The sequence below is a fragment of the Phyllobates terribilis genome, unplaced genomic scaffold (genome assembly GCF_046119375.1).
Source record: "Phyllobates terribilis strain yellow unplaced genomic scaffold, ASM4611937v1 Scaffold_3__8_contigs__length_932513732, whole genome shotgun sequence".
NCBI classification, from domain to species: domain Eukaryota; kingdom Metazoa; phylum Chordata; class Amphibia; order Anura; family Dendrobatidae; genus Phyllobates; species Phyllobates terribilis.
In genome coordinates this window covers 928,698,440-928,713,926 of record NW_027362763.1, presented here as the reverse complement: position 1 = coordinate 928,713,926, position 15,487 = coordinate 928,698,440, and positions in this window count along the sequence as shown.

The following is a 15,487-nucleotide window of genomic DNA, read 5'->3' as shown; positions in this document are numbered from 1 at the left end:
GTATACTGGGCCTACATATAGTATAATGACCCTCACCACACTGTATGATGACCCCCACTAGCCATCCAAACAATATAATGGCTCCCACACAGGTCTCCACACAGTGTGACGGACCTTACACATTCTTTCACACTGTATAATTGCTTGCATATGTAGCACCCTGAGGATTCGGCTGCTACAGGAGTATTGCACCTCAACCCAGAGGTGTGATATTCCACTCCCGGGTAAGGATGGAGTGTGGAACTGAGCTCAGTTAGCTGCATGCACTACACACATCCCATTTCCGAGGAACAGACCGATGGTACTCCCACTAGAGAAATGTGCAGGTACGACAGTGTCTGTTCCTGGCTGGAGTGGGAGGGGGGTGGAACATCCCAGTAGTGTAGGGGCAGATAGGGGGAGCAGCCTGGGTAAAGCTAGGAGCTCATTGGGTGCTGGTCACCTGAGCTCACACATAGAGGGAGTATTTAAGGTGGGCACCATCTTAGATCAGGGTCTTTGTAGAGGAAGAGAGCAGAGGAGAAGCGCAGCTCCAAGGCCAAGAGAGAGAGAGAGGAGAAAGAAAGACCCAGAGGGGGAGAAAGAAGGAACTCCAAGAGCCCAAATTAGACCAGAGGGTGAAGAGTTGGCAACAGGGTACCGGATCCCAAGCTGGCAGAGGCTACAGCACACCTTAGCCAGGAACCGGAGGTCGTGGGCAGGATCGATCTGCCACGATCACCCACTAAATCCACCCAGAAGGCAGACCAGGAATAGGGTCAGGGAACCCAGAGACAAGGGTTTACCAGCAAAAGGCCCGAGGGAGCCGGACATAGGTGGATCCCTGGTGGGGAAGGCCAGAGAAGAGGACAGGACAGAAAGGGAGCTCAGGACCACGCTCCAGAATCACCTGGGGGTTGGCCGAGTCCAGGACCTGGTGGACGCAGCACGGCTCGGGTGGTCACTTAAGGCCGGAGTGACCAGAACAACTGCAGTAAGTAAACAAACCCTGAACTGCACAGCCCGACTCTGAGTCTCATTTCCATCCCCGCTGCGCCACCACAACCCCCATCCTCTGCAACTGACCCCCTGAGGCTATACCCCTCCCGTTGGGGGTTATACTATCTGAGCTGCACATACATCACCAGCCTCAGCGGACCCTGCTGCAGCGGCGGCCGTATTGACCGCAAATCAACGGGTGGCGTAGTCGACACAAAAGAACATCTAGTAACATCATAAGGACTGCCACACACTGAGCTTGACACCCTGGGCACGGACCGGGTCACAGCCACTCGGAGACTACAACCCCCATCTGATCCGGCTCCGGGTATCCCCAACAACACTGGCCCAGGGGGCGCGTCAACTTTGGCGTAGTCGGCAGGATAACGTGCCCGCAACAACCGGGTACTGCGTGCCTGAAGAAAAGTTCACCGTTACCTTAAAAAGAAGTCTCCCGCCGGTTCCGGAGGGTCCCCGCCAACGGACCCCATCACAGGTCGTTTCCCGCCGGTTGTCCGCCATTTGCAGCTTTTTCCCGCCATCCATGGAGTTTCCCGCCACTGGGAGACGATTCCCGCCATTTCCGAAGATTTCCCGCCTTGGGGGAGCGGACGCCATTATGGGCGTGCCAGAGGGTGGCAAAAGGCCACCTCCCATCGTGGGCCAGGTCGAAGAATGGCGCCAAAAGCGGAAACCGCGCCCACCAACAGAGACTGTGATGCTGGAAGTGTCCATCAGCGTAAGAGAACTGCCCCTGGAACTGACAATCACAAAGTTGCCCCGGGACCACCCTCGATGTGGGCGGAGACAGAAGAAGAGAACAAAGATGGGTGTCGCCTGGAGCAGTCTGGAGAGAGCGCACCCGGAGACAAGACGTCTGGAGGGAGAGTCAGGCAGCACCGACCCAGTGGTCAGGAGCCTGTTGCAGGTCGCCACTCCAGAAGGCCTGCAGGAGATCCTAGCACAGCTCCCCCGAGACCGGGAGTGTGCACAGACCGCGCTGGAGGGCCTCGCACGGAGGATGGCCCGGGTGCAGCGGGAGACGTTGGCGGAGTGGAGCCGAGAGATGGCCCAGCAGACCGGCACCCGTCAGCGGAGCACGCCGCCCGAGACGAGGAGACAGACCGCCTCTGAGGATGGCGCAGGAGGACTGAAGGCCGGAGACGGCGCCGAGAAGGGAGCCGAACGAATGGAGGCAGGTAAAGGGGACGTCACTACCCCGAGCCGGGAAACCGCGTGCCTGCCCCAGCTCCCCGTCGCAGAGCCCGAAGTACCCCCTGCCGTGCCCGTCGCTGCAACGTCACCGCTGCAGACTAGGCCTCAAACGGAAGCCGCGACCCCTGTGACGTCACACGCCTCGACCTCGAGCGTGGCCAAGCAGGAAATACCACCGGCCTGGTCGCAAGGCCTAGTACCCCCGGGCGCCGCAATACCAACAGCGCCCCCTACCTCCGCGGAGCCACCGGCCTGGCCGCAGGGCCGAGTAACCACGGGCGCCGCCGTTCTTACGGTGCCCTTTGCCTTTAGGGTGCCCCAAGCCTGGTCGCAAGGCCTAGTACCCCCGGGCGCCGCAATACCAACAGCGCCCCCTACCTCCGCGGAGCCCCCGGCCTGGTCGCAGGGCCAAGTAACACAGGGCGCCGCCGTTCTTACGGTGCCCTTTACTTTCAAGGTGCCCCAGGCCTGGTCGCAAGGCCTGGTTAACCCGGGCGCCGCTACCACCACGGCGCCCATAACACCTAAAGTACCGCACCTGGGTGAGGACCTGTTCGCCCAGCATACGTGCCCGGATGGGCAGCCCTTCGTATGGCCCCAGGAATACATCCAGCTGGAGCTGCAAAAAGCAAGGGCCATGTGCGAACCCCTGATCCCGGCTCCAAAGCCCATGAAGAGGATCTCGCCCCCGCTAGAAGAGACCCAGTTTGAGTGGGATCCCACCGGAGAAGACCTCATGGGGTTCACTCAGGAGACTCGGGCAGCCGCAGCGGAGCGTGCAGAGTGCTGCCGCCAGCAGCTCGAGGTCTTTGAGAGGGAGCGGAGAGAGAGGCGGGTCCGGGAACAACAAGCCCAAATAAGGAGCGCGGAGCAGAAGAGCCGGACCAGGAGAAACCCCCGTGCAGCGCATGGTCCCCGTACCATCGGGACTGTGATAAAGTTCAATCTGCAGCATGGGTGGGGTTTCATCAGGGATCACCGCACCCCAGGCGACGTCTTCGTGACCAGGAGAGACGTTGAGTCCCACCTACCGGAGGGACACAGAGGTCGTGACCTGTATTTAGGGGACGAGGTCACCTTCACCCGGCACAAGTGTGCCAAAGGACCCTACGCCCTCCATGTGCATCGCCTGACGGAGGAGGAGCTGCGGTGTGAGGAGGAGCAAGAGGACCCGGACGGGTCTGAAACTGAAACCAACCAACAAGAAGGAACAGGAGGACGCCGTCGTTGAAGTACGGTAGAGAGAGACTGTATAAAGTTACCCGTCAGGGTATAAGAACTGTTCTAGTTAAAATATAGTCCCCGTTGGGACCAGCCAAGAGTGAACTGTTAATCCCGTGTGTCCCTATACCCACTGACCGAGGACTGAGAGCGGTCATTCCTTTCCTAATCCCTGGCCGAGGACTGAGAGCGGCCATATTCCCCTTGTATATAGTTGCGCTTCCTAAAGCGCCCCCTACCGGTTTTTATAGGAAACTGTTTTCTTCCAAAAGAGACTGTCGCACCTTACCCGGTCACAAGTTGCACCGTGGCCGGAGGAACAAGAATGTTATTTATGAAAACGTTTTATTGCTGATATATATATGATGTTTTATATGTTTATATGTTGATGTTTATGAAAAAAAAAAAAAATTGTATGTTTTGATGTTTTTTATATCTTACAGCCCGAGGACGTGCTGTGATTTACCAGGGGGGAATGTAGCACCCTGAGGATTCGGCTGCTACAGGAGTATTGCACCTCAACCCAGAGGTGTGATATTCCACTCCCGGGTAAGGATGGAATGTGGAACTGAGCTCAGTTAGCTGCATGCACTACACACATCCCATTTCCGAGGAACAGACCGATGGTACTCCCACTAGAGAAATGTGCAGGTACGACAGTGTCTGTTCCTGGCTGGAGTGGGAGGGGGGTGGAACATCCCAGTAGTGTAGGGGCAGATAGGGGGAGCAGCCTGGGTAAAGCTAGGAGCTCATTGGGTGCTGGTCACCTGAGCTCACACATAGAGGGAGTATTTAAGGTGGGCACCATCTTAGATCAGGGTCTTTGTAGAGGAAGAGAGCAGAGGAGAAGCGCAGCTCCAAGGCCAAGAGAGAGAGAGAGGAGAAAGAAAGACCCAGAGGGGGAGAAAGAAGGAACTCCAAGAGCCCAAATTAGACCAGAGGGTGAAGAGTTGGCAACAGGGTACCGGATCCCAAGCTGGCAGAGGCTACAGCACACCTTAGCCAGGAACCGGAGGTCGTGGGCAGGATCGATCTGCCACGATCACCCACTAAATCCACCCAGAAGGCAGACCAGGAATAGGGTCAGGGAACCCAGAGACAAGGGTTTACCAGCAAAAGGCCCGAGGGAGCCGGACATAGGTGGATCCCTGGTGGGGAAGGCCAGAGAAGAGGACAGGACAGAAAGGGAGCTCAGGACCACGCTCCAGAATCACCTGGGGGTTGGCCGAGTCCAGGACCTGGTGGACGCAGCACGGCTCGGGTGGTCACTTAAGGCCGGAGTGACCAGAACAACTGCAGTAAGTAAACAAACCCTGAACTGCACAGCCCGACTCTGAGTCTCATTTCCATCCCCGCTGCGCCACCACAACCCCCATCCTCTGCAACTGACCCCCTGAGGCTATACCCCTCCCGTTGGGGGTTATACTATCTGAGCTGCACATACATCACCAGCCTCAGCGGACCCTGCTGCAGCGGCGGCCGTATTGACCGCAAATCAACGGGTGGCGTAGTCGACACAAAAGAACATCTAGTAACATCATAAGGACTGCCACACACTGAGCTTGACACCCTGGGCACGGACCGGGTCACAGCCACTCGGAGACTACAACCCCCATCTGATCCGGCTCCGGGTATCCCCAACAACACTGGCCCAGGGGGCGCGTCACATACAATATATTGGCCCCTACATAGCCCTCTATAAGATCGCTGCCTGCTATGGTCACTTGATTGCTATCAACGCTCTTTCTTGGGTTGTAAAACCTGGAGAGCGGTGTTGCTGCAGTTATTCATCCTGACACTGCCAAATAGCCAACCAGTGGTTTTGGTTGTATTTTCCTTCTAACTCCACCCCCTCGCTCTTAATAGCACAGCTTAGGTCAGGAGCTGTCCTGTGATTGGTGGACTGCACTGCTGCACCATAGAGAAACAAAAAAGGACCAGCTGCTGCATCGCATTGTCAGTAAGTAGATTGTTAGGATGGCTCAGGCACCACTAATACATGGGGCCCCCTAAACTTCACCACTTGGAAGCTAAGTTGTTTAGGGGCTGTGAAGACCCGGGGTCTTCCGTGGGCGTAATACTACTCAGACTTCACCACTTGGAAGCTAAGTTGTTTAGAGGTTGTCAAGACCCGGGGTCTTCTGTGGGCGTAATACTACTCAGACTACACAGTGTGAGGGTAAAACAGTGTGGCAATACTTTATTGAACAACAAAGTGGACAATAAACGCATAGAACAGCCCCAGCAAATACCCAAGATGGTACAACATTACACAGTCTCACCCTTCCGCTCCGCCCGCCTAGGATAGAACAGCTGCGACTTTGGGACCTCCAGGGCCAACTACCTCAACCAGTGGCCCCCAGTTCTGACGGGCCCCCACAGAGAGAAGGTAGCAGCAAGCTTAAGAAGCTGGCAGTCCATCAAGGTGCAAGGCCAGGAGACCCGAGGGTCCCACCCTGGTCTCTCCGAGAGTTTCCGGATGACCGGCTGTTCCAATCTGGGTTCTACGAATGTCTCCATGGGTTCCAGGTGACCAGACGGTCCCTCCTGACAACTCCAAACAACATATCCATGAGGCCAGGTGACTTCATTGTCCCAACCCGGTCTCTCCAAATGTATCCATGGGCTTTCTGATGGTCAATGGAGCAGATCCGTATCTTTCCAGTCAGGGCCGTACCCTTAGGCAAGAATCATGTAGAATCCAAATCTGTGTCTCTTTGGATGGAGCCGCCATGCTATCCATCTACTTTCCTGAAGGATTTCTCTCATTCTCCTTGTAAAGTCTTTCTGACTCTCTGTCTGAAGTCTGATTGCTACCGAAGCACATGTGCCTTAAAATAGTTACAGTTGTCCTTCAAGTACACATTCACAGGTAAGAGGTTAGGGAGAGCATTACTCACAGGGTTCGGCTATCATTGTTTGAGCTAATCAATTTACATAGTTGGTATCAAGTGAGCTCTTTAAAACAACATTCAGCTCCTTTTAGTACAATATGTAATTAGCATATTAGCAAACATCATTGTTTCCAAACCCAAGAGGAGATAACAATCAGAGTTATACAAATACTGGTCTGTCCTTCTTGAAATACACATACATTTACAAGTCAACAGAAACACAAAGATACTAGTGTATTTCTCTTGACTTAACAAATTATTATTATTTATTTATATAGCACCATTGATTCCATGGTGCTGTACATGAGAAGGGGTTGCATACAAAATACAGATATCACTTACAGTAACAAATGAACAATAATAGACTGGTACAGAAGGAAGAGGACCCTGCACTTGTGGGCTTACATTCTCCAGGAATGGCTGATTACGATTTTAAGCTGTTTCGTCACAGGGGTTATATGAGTAATGTTGGAAAGGGGCCATCAATCAGTTAGGGATGACAGAGGACCTCTCCTACACCATCCATGTCACCATTAACTGAAGAAGGGCTAGAGGGAGCTCATGATAGCCGTAGTGCAGGACAATGTAGCTAAAGGACAATGCAAATATGTAGACAGTCACTACACGAGGGACGGGGCTTAGTAAATGGGCAGAGCCTAATAAAGGCATGGCTTCATTGAGCAGCGTATGCTGCATTTGTTTAATGTGTGACTGCTGGATACGCTTCATGTGTCTAGTGTGTGAGTTGCATGTATGTGTCTAGTGCGTGAGTGGTTTGTTTGTGGCATATGTCTACTGTGTGACTGGTGTGTATGTTTAATTCATGTGACTTGCATGTGTGACTGGCATGTACGTGGCACGTGTCATGCTGTTATTCCCAACGGTGGCACACGTGGATTTGTAGACCCACTGTGCCACAGGGCCAGGTCTGCCTAGTAAGTGGCGTAGCTAAGCAGATACCAGGTGTTCACTGGAGCTCCTGATGGTGGAGACAGACTGGGCTGCAGGTAGCCATTAAGTATCACTCCTAGGCACGAGACCATGCTGGAGGGCCGGGGCGGTGAGTATGCCGGCATCCCTGCATGGATGGAGAAGGGGACACCATGCAGGGGAGTGGTGTAACATATGTGTCAGTTGCATATGTTTCCTTGCCTTTGCGACTGACATGTGTAACACATGAATTTAATCTGTATAATACAGTCATGGGCGAAAGTGTTGGCATCCTTGAAATTGTTTTAGAAAATGAAGTATTTCTCCCAGAAAATTATTGCAATTACACATGTTTTGTTATACACATTATACACATATTTATTTCCTTTGTGTGTATTGGAACAACACAAAAAAACAGTAAATAAATGCCAAATTGGACATAATATCACACAAAACCCCCAAAATGGTTCGGACACAATTGTTGGCACCCTCAACTTAATATTTGGTTGTACACCCTTTGGAATAAATAACTGAAATCATTTGCTTCCTATAACCATTAACAAGCTTCTTATACCTCTCTACTGGAATTTTGGAGTACTCTTCTTTTGCAAACTGCTTTAGTTCTTTAATATTTGAAGGGTGCCTTCTCCCAGTAGCAATTTTAAGATGTCTCTGGGATTTAGATCCAGATTCATTGCTGCCCACTTCAGAACTCTCCAGTGCTTTGTTTCCATCCATTTCTGGGTGCTTCTTGAAGTACGTTTGTGGTCATTGTCCTGCTGAAAGACCCATGATCTAGGACGCAAACTCAGCTTTCTGACACTGGGCACTACATAGAGACTAGTGTTGAGCGAGCACCAAAATGCTCAGGTGCTCGAAACTCGTGCCGAGCTCAACGTGATACTCGGGTGCTCGACCCGAGCAACGAGCCCAATGTTAGTCTATGGGAGACCCGAGCATTTTTGCGGCGGCACCCCCGGTAGTCTGTAGAAAGCCTAAAAAGTGCCCAAAACGATAGTGACATTGCTCAAATGACATGGGGACAGCATGGGGATCGCCCCAAGAAGCATTTCTGACCCCCAGGTCACTGCTGTCAACAACGTGGTCAGAGGTATTAAGCCACTTTTACGGGCTCAGAATAAAATGTTCAAAAACAAAACTGAAACTGTTTTCCTGTGACGGGTATTTGTACAGTCTGACTGAGGAAAAAAAAAAAAGAGGATTTAGATGAAAAAAAAAGGAATTTTCCTGGCCCCTGAGACCTGGGGCTAAGTCTAGCAATTTGAGCAGCAGCAGCACACAGGACTGTAATGCAGCGTTTGTTGGTATAACCACTGCATCTTCTATATAGCCTGCCTGCCTGCCTGATATCTGGGATGGATATTAGTCCATGGATATTAGTCCTCAGAAGGACTGTTTGTTTGATTTTGCAGGCTTTAGAGACCCTACACTACCTATTTTGCAGTATAAACCTATCCCTAGCTCAGCAGCACTCTTCCTACACTGTCTGATCCGGAGCGACTGTGTCCAAGATGGCGGCGCCCGGTTTTAAATACTCGAGGTGATGCTGTGCGGCCAGCCAATCACTGTAATGCCCACAACCAACATGGCTGCGGCATTACAGTGACTGGCTGGCAATCCCTGCATGTTCATTGGCTCTGTAAAGAGCGCCAAACATGCAGGGCAGAGACCCGAGCTTCCGCCCGAGTAACCCGAAAATGCTTGGTGCTCGCCGAACATCCCAAGTAGTGAGATGCTCGGGCGAGTACCGAGCAGTGTCGAGCATGCTCACTCAACACTAATGGAGACCAAAAATCCTTTGGTAATCTTCAGTTTCATGCTGCCTTGCACAAAGTCAAGGCAATCAGTGCCAAAGGCAGCAAAACAACCCCAAAACATCTTTGAACTTCCACCATATTTCACTGTAGGTACTGTGTTCTTTTCTTTGTAGGCTTCATTCCATTTTCGGTAAACAGTAGAATGATTTGCATTACAAAAAAGCTCTAAATTGGTCTCATCTGTCCACAAGATACTTTCCCTGAAGGATTTTGGCTTACTCACGTACATTTTGGCAAACTGAAGACTAGCTTTTTTATGTCTCTGTGTCAGCAGTGGGGTCCTCCTGCGTCTCCTGCCATAGAGTTTCATTTCCTTCAAACGTTGATGGATAGTTTGCGCTGACACTGATGCACCCGGAGCCTGCAGGACAGCTTGAATTTCTTTCGAACTTGATTGGGGCTGCTTATCCACCATCCGGACAGTTTTATGGAAATAAACGTGTTTAACAAAACATGTGTAATTGTAATAATTGTAATAATGTTCTGGGAGACATACTTCATTTTCTGAAACATCAATTCAACATATTTTCTTGTATACTGGTTGTGTTATAATATAGCAAAGACATGCAATGTTATATACAAGACAAGCAACTCGTTTATCATATGGTATGACTTATCTTTCATTGTTGTAGAGTACAAGCGTAAATTGGTGAGTTAGTCAAGTGAGTATATGTAATAATAATACTAATAATATTAATATTAAAGGTCGCGATCTGCAGAGCCATAGACTATAATGGTCAGATATTGTGAAAAGAGTTATCCAAAGTTAATAAAATGGTGTGCAGCGGAGCTTAGACAGTAACACATGATGTTTGATGTATACTGTAAGAACAATATGCAGTTTCTATGCCACATACTTTTTTTCCAACACTTTGACCATACCTTTGCAGTAATTTTAGTTCAGTTATACACTGTATGTAGAATTATTAGGCAAGTTGTATTTTAGAGGATTATTTTTATTATTGATCAACAGCTATGTTCTCAATCAACCCAAAAGACTCATAAATATCCAAGCTTAATATTTTTGGAAGTTGGAGTGTTTGTTTTTTAGATTTGGCTATCTTAGGAGGATATCTGTTTGTGCAGGTAACTATTACTGTGCAGAATTGTTAGGCAATTTAATAAAAAAACAAATATAATCCCATCTCACTTGTTTATTTTCACCATTTAAACCAATATCAGTGCATAAAATTTAGAAATAAACATTTCTGACATGCAAAAACAAAACCCCCAAAAAATAGTGATCAGTATAGCCACCTTTCTTTATGATGACACTCAACAGCCTTCCATCCATAAATTCTGTCAGTTGCTTGATCTGTTTTCGATCAACATTGCGTGCAGCAGCCACCACAGCCTCCCAGACACTGTTCCGAGAGGTGTACTGTTTTCCCTCCCTGTAGATCTCACATTTTATGATGGCCCACAGGTTCTCTATGGGGTTCAGATCAGGTGAACAAGGGGGCCATGTCATTATTTTTTCTTCTTTTAGACCTTTACTGGCAAGCCACGCTGTGGAGTAGTTGGATGCATGTGATGGAGCATTGTGCTGCATGAAAATCATGTTTTTCTTGAACGATACCAATTTCTTCCTGTACCACTGCTTGAAGAAGTTGTCTTCCAGAAACTGGCAATAGGTCTGGGAGTTGAGCTTCACTCCATCCTCAACCTGAAAAGGTCCCACAAGTTCATCTTTTATGATACCAGCCCATACCAGTACCCCACCTCCACCTTGCTGGCGTCTGAGTTGGAGTAGAGATCTCTGCCCTTTACTGATCCAGCCTCTGGCCCATCCATCTGGCCCATCAAGAGTCACTCTCATTTTATCAGTCCATAAAACCTTTGAAAAATCAGTCTTAAGATATTTCTTGGCCCATTCTTGACGTTTTATCTTACGTTTCTTGTTCAAAGGTGGTCATTTTTCAGCCTTCCTTACCTTGGCCATGTCCCTGAGTATCGCACACCTTGTGCTTTTTGATACTCCAGTAATGTTGCAGCTCTGAAATATGGCAAAACTGGTGGCGAATGGCATCTTGGCATCTTCACGCTTGATTTTCCTCAATTCATGGGCAGTTACTTTGAGCCTTTTTTGGCCAATACGCTTCTTGCGACCCTGTTGGCTATTTGCCATGAAACGCTTGATTGTTCGGTGATCACGCTTCAAAAGTTTGGAAATTTCAAGACTGCTGCATCCCTCTGCAAGACATCTCACAATTTTGGACTTTTCAGAGCCTGTCAAATCTCTCTTCTGACCCATTTTGCCAAAGGAAAGGAAGTTGCCTAATAATTAAGTACACCTTATATAGGGTGTTGATGTCATTAGTCAACACCCATCCTCATTACAGAGATGCACATCACCAGATTTACTTAATTGGTAGTTCGCTCTCAAGCCTATGCAGCTTGGAGTAGGACAACATGTATAAAAAGTATCATGTGATCAAAATACTCATTTGCCTAATAATTCTGCACACAGTGTAGTGTCATATAGTAAATTTGGATCTGTTCCTGTACCTATGCAGTAAATTTGCTTGTATTACTGTATCTGTGGTTCTGTTACTGCAGCTACAGTCTTGATTCTTTTATCTTATCTATTCTCGGTATACCTGGTTTTGATACTGCATCTATGAATTAAAGGGGTTATCTCCTTTCAGTGACATATTGCAGTAACTATACGAATATAAACCTCCAGATATTGCACACCTTCCTGAGGTCAAGTCCTGAGATTCTGCTACTGTCGACATGATGTCCGCGTTGCAACAACAGAGATCGGGGCAGCAGTGAGGAGCTCGTGCTGGACTCAACGGAGGCCAAGTAATATATGTGTTTTTTTTATAATAAGTACTCCAGTATGTAACTGAACATTTACTGAAAAGGGGGTGACCCCTTTAAGTTTGATTCTGTTACTGCATCTATGAATTAAACTTGGTTTTGTTACTATATCTATTTTGCTTCAGGTCTTTGGTGGTGAAGACTCTTCTAAATAGAGTCTGATGTATTGAGTCCCCTCTATGGTGAATTTCATACACTGGTCAGCTACTAGATTTCTATTTTATTTTATTGTATCAGTGAACATTGCACCACTACAGGATTGCACTCATACTGACAGCTCATCATATCTAGAATTACACAGGCATGTGCAATTCCATCATCACACTAATTACCCAATGGACCAACGGCATCAAAGGCACTCCCTACACAAAATCAGCAAAATCCATTAAACATATGGGGATATGAGCCATATATAGAAATCACAAAAATCTTTATTAAATATTTCACAAAACATAAAAGACTTTAAAAGGAGAGTGTCAAACATAGACAAAACCATATGAATAAGTCATATGAAACAGCATTAATAGTCACTAAATATCTTGATATGTGCAATAAAGAAGAAGCTCCACACAAAAGAGTTATTACATCTATGTATATATGGTGGAATATAATCCTACCTAAAAAAAAATAAAAATAAAAACAGTGGAGACAATAGGGAAGGACAATATCCCCAAGGCAAATATCTGCCAAATAGCACATACAGTATTGTCGCGCCCCCAGGGCAATGGGGTACTCGAAGTCCGGGCCGATAGATGCTGGGGGAAAGGGATATGTCACAGTGGCTGCAGACCTCTGAGGCAGTTGATAAGGCAGCTAGGATGGAACAGCTCCCCACAGGTGGAGCGGGCCTCAGGGCAGTGTAGAGTTTGATGGTGGGTGGTGATGCTGGGACTTGTAGTGCAGAGGGAGAGATGGCGCAGCTGAAATAATTGACGGAGGCAGTGCAGTGCAGTCATCCGAGTTTTTACTCACAGTCCTTATGTAACTTCCACAGGTACACTGTACGGGTGTCAGCCTCCCACGTCGCGCTGCGTTCACCAGACCGGGGGTTCAGCTCTTCCTCAGATTGATCAGGAGCGCTTGACGGAACCCCGCTTTCCTTATGTTCCTTACTAGACAGACTTCTCACGCTGGGTCTTCTCCCTCCTGCCCTGCTCTTCCCCACACACAGTCCTGATCGGGTGCTCTGATGTCCCTCTGGGCAACCTGGAGTTCCCAGACCTACTTGACCCTCACGGTGACTACGATGAGGCTGTGGCAACTGCACCATAAAAGTCAGAAGCCTTCGGTTTTTCCAGCCAGGACCTGGAGTAACACGGCTGGTCCAGGGGCCGGTCCCCTTCTTGTGGCCTGATCCCTCTGACACCTGGCAGATTCGGGGCGTACGGGTGCCGTCCTGCACTCGCCGTACCACCTGGGATCCCTTCTATAGAAAGGAGCCTTCCTCCTCTGCTCCCCTCCTGGGCCTCTATCACTAGGCCCCACTTGTGGAGCAGAGCTCCTGAAGAGACTCTGCTCCCCTTACTGCTCACTGACTGACTGTTTTGTTCTGCCACCCTAAGATGGCTTCCCTTTTTATATACCTCCAACTATGGTGCTCCCCTACTCTACTTCCTCCACCCACAGCCACTACTGGCTCCCCCTACCTTTGGTTCCCCCCACTCCAGCCAGGGACAGGGCTCAGCAGGAAAACACAATGCATCTTGCCCTTCCAGCCGGCCTGGAGCAGTGTAGTGTTGAATGTGGGTGTTGGGGTTCCGGGCAGCACTCCCTCCTTACCTGAGAGAAGGAGATACCACACCTCTGGGTGAGGTGCAGTACCTCTGTGGCGACTGAACCCTCAGGGGCGCCACAGTATGTGGGCAATAGAAAAATAGCCACTAGAAAAGCTTCACTCCTGATAAAGAAATAAAGAAGTCATTGCTGTAGAGGAGAACAAAATATAGCATATGCACCCTCAAAGCAGATGTCTGCCAAGCAAATTTGTAGACGAGTGGCCACAACACAATAGATGATGCAGTCAAATCGTTCCTGACCAAGTGACACAAAATGCCAAGTAAGGTGAAAATCACCATGAAGGTATATAAGAAGAGACCTGTATGGCAGCCAGAGGAGCATCCCAACATGCTTTTCGTGTACTGCTTCTTCCAAGGGGTGATGTCACAGTGTCTTGGGGGGCTTTTTATAGTGCTTCTTACCCACAGTGGTTGTATCCGATGCTCAGCTCCCCGGAATCCGATGACAGGAAACCGCGGACTGACGTCCGACATCACTTCCGCCCACACCAGATGCGTCATGGTGTGGGAGGGGAGAAGCGAGGCACACAGACGCATCGACCATGGAAATATAGGGTAAGTATAAAACCGAAAGCATCCAATATCAGGCACATGCAGGGTGCAGCAGTATCACATAAACAAAGGCATAGACGTAAGGAATTGGAGTCATTAAGGGTGTATATGTTATCATACATGTAAAAAGAACATATTCATAGGAGAAAACCTATTGGGGATAATACCCCTATCAAATATCAGTATACATTTAACCCTTCCCATATAAGAGATATGTATAATGATATATAAAAATATAAAAACATATGTGAAACAGAAGGAATGTGTGTGAACACAGGGCTCCAAGAGAGATGCAGAATAAAAGGTGCAGCAGTGCAAAGTGCAATAATAAATGACAAATAAACACCAATATCAAGCTAATAAAAATAAATAGATATCTGGTCTGTGCAGTGTGATGGCACAATAAACTGCAATGTGCAAGGATAAGAATCAGACGATACATGTGACATATAAAATGCGTGACCATAAAAAGCAATGATTGAACACACAAGTGAAAATTGTGAGAAAACGGGGATTAGACCTACCGGTAATATTGTTTCCAGGAGTCCATCCTGACAGCACCATGGAGTATGTCCTCTATCCTTATAGGGACAGGAAACACACGAGAGGTTAAAAGACAATTGATGGAAACAGTGGATTTATCCTCCAATCTCTAGAGGCACACATTAGCGTACTTCCCAAACCAGGAAAAGACCCCTCAATAATTGCTAATTTTAGACCAATCTCTTTATTAAATATAGATATTAAACTATTTTCAAAAATAATGGCTGACAGGTTAGCTCCTTTACTCCCGTCTATATTCAACAATGATCAGGTAGGCTTCGTCAAAGGATAAAGGCCCCGTCACACATAACGAGATCGCTAGCGAGATAGTTGATACGTCACGGTATTTGTGACGCAATAGCGATCTCGCTAGCGATCTCGTTATGTCTGACAGGTAGCAACGATCAGGCCCCCGCTGTGAGATCGCTCATCGTTACAAAGCTTCCTGGACCATTCCTGGGTCGTTGCGCTCCCGCTGGGCAGTGTGCATCGCTGTATTTGACACCTTATCAACGACCTCGTTAGCAATTCAGAACTGAGACACGTAGGCGTGCATAAATTGGACTTTTCCACGCCCCTCGTCCCCGACTGGTGGTCGCTACTGCGTCCTTGTTTTTCGGATCCCACCAGCGTTCTCCGGCTGTGACTCCACTTTGAAGAAATCAGACATCTTTAACGAGGTAGGTATTGTTTG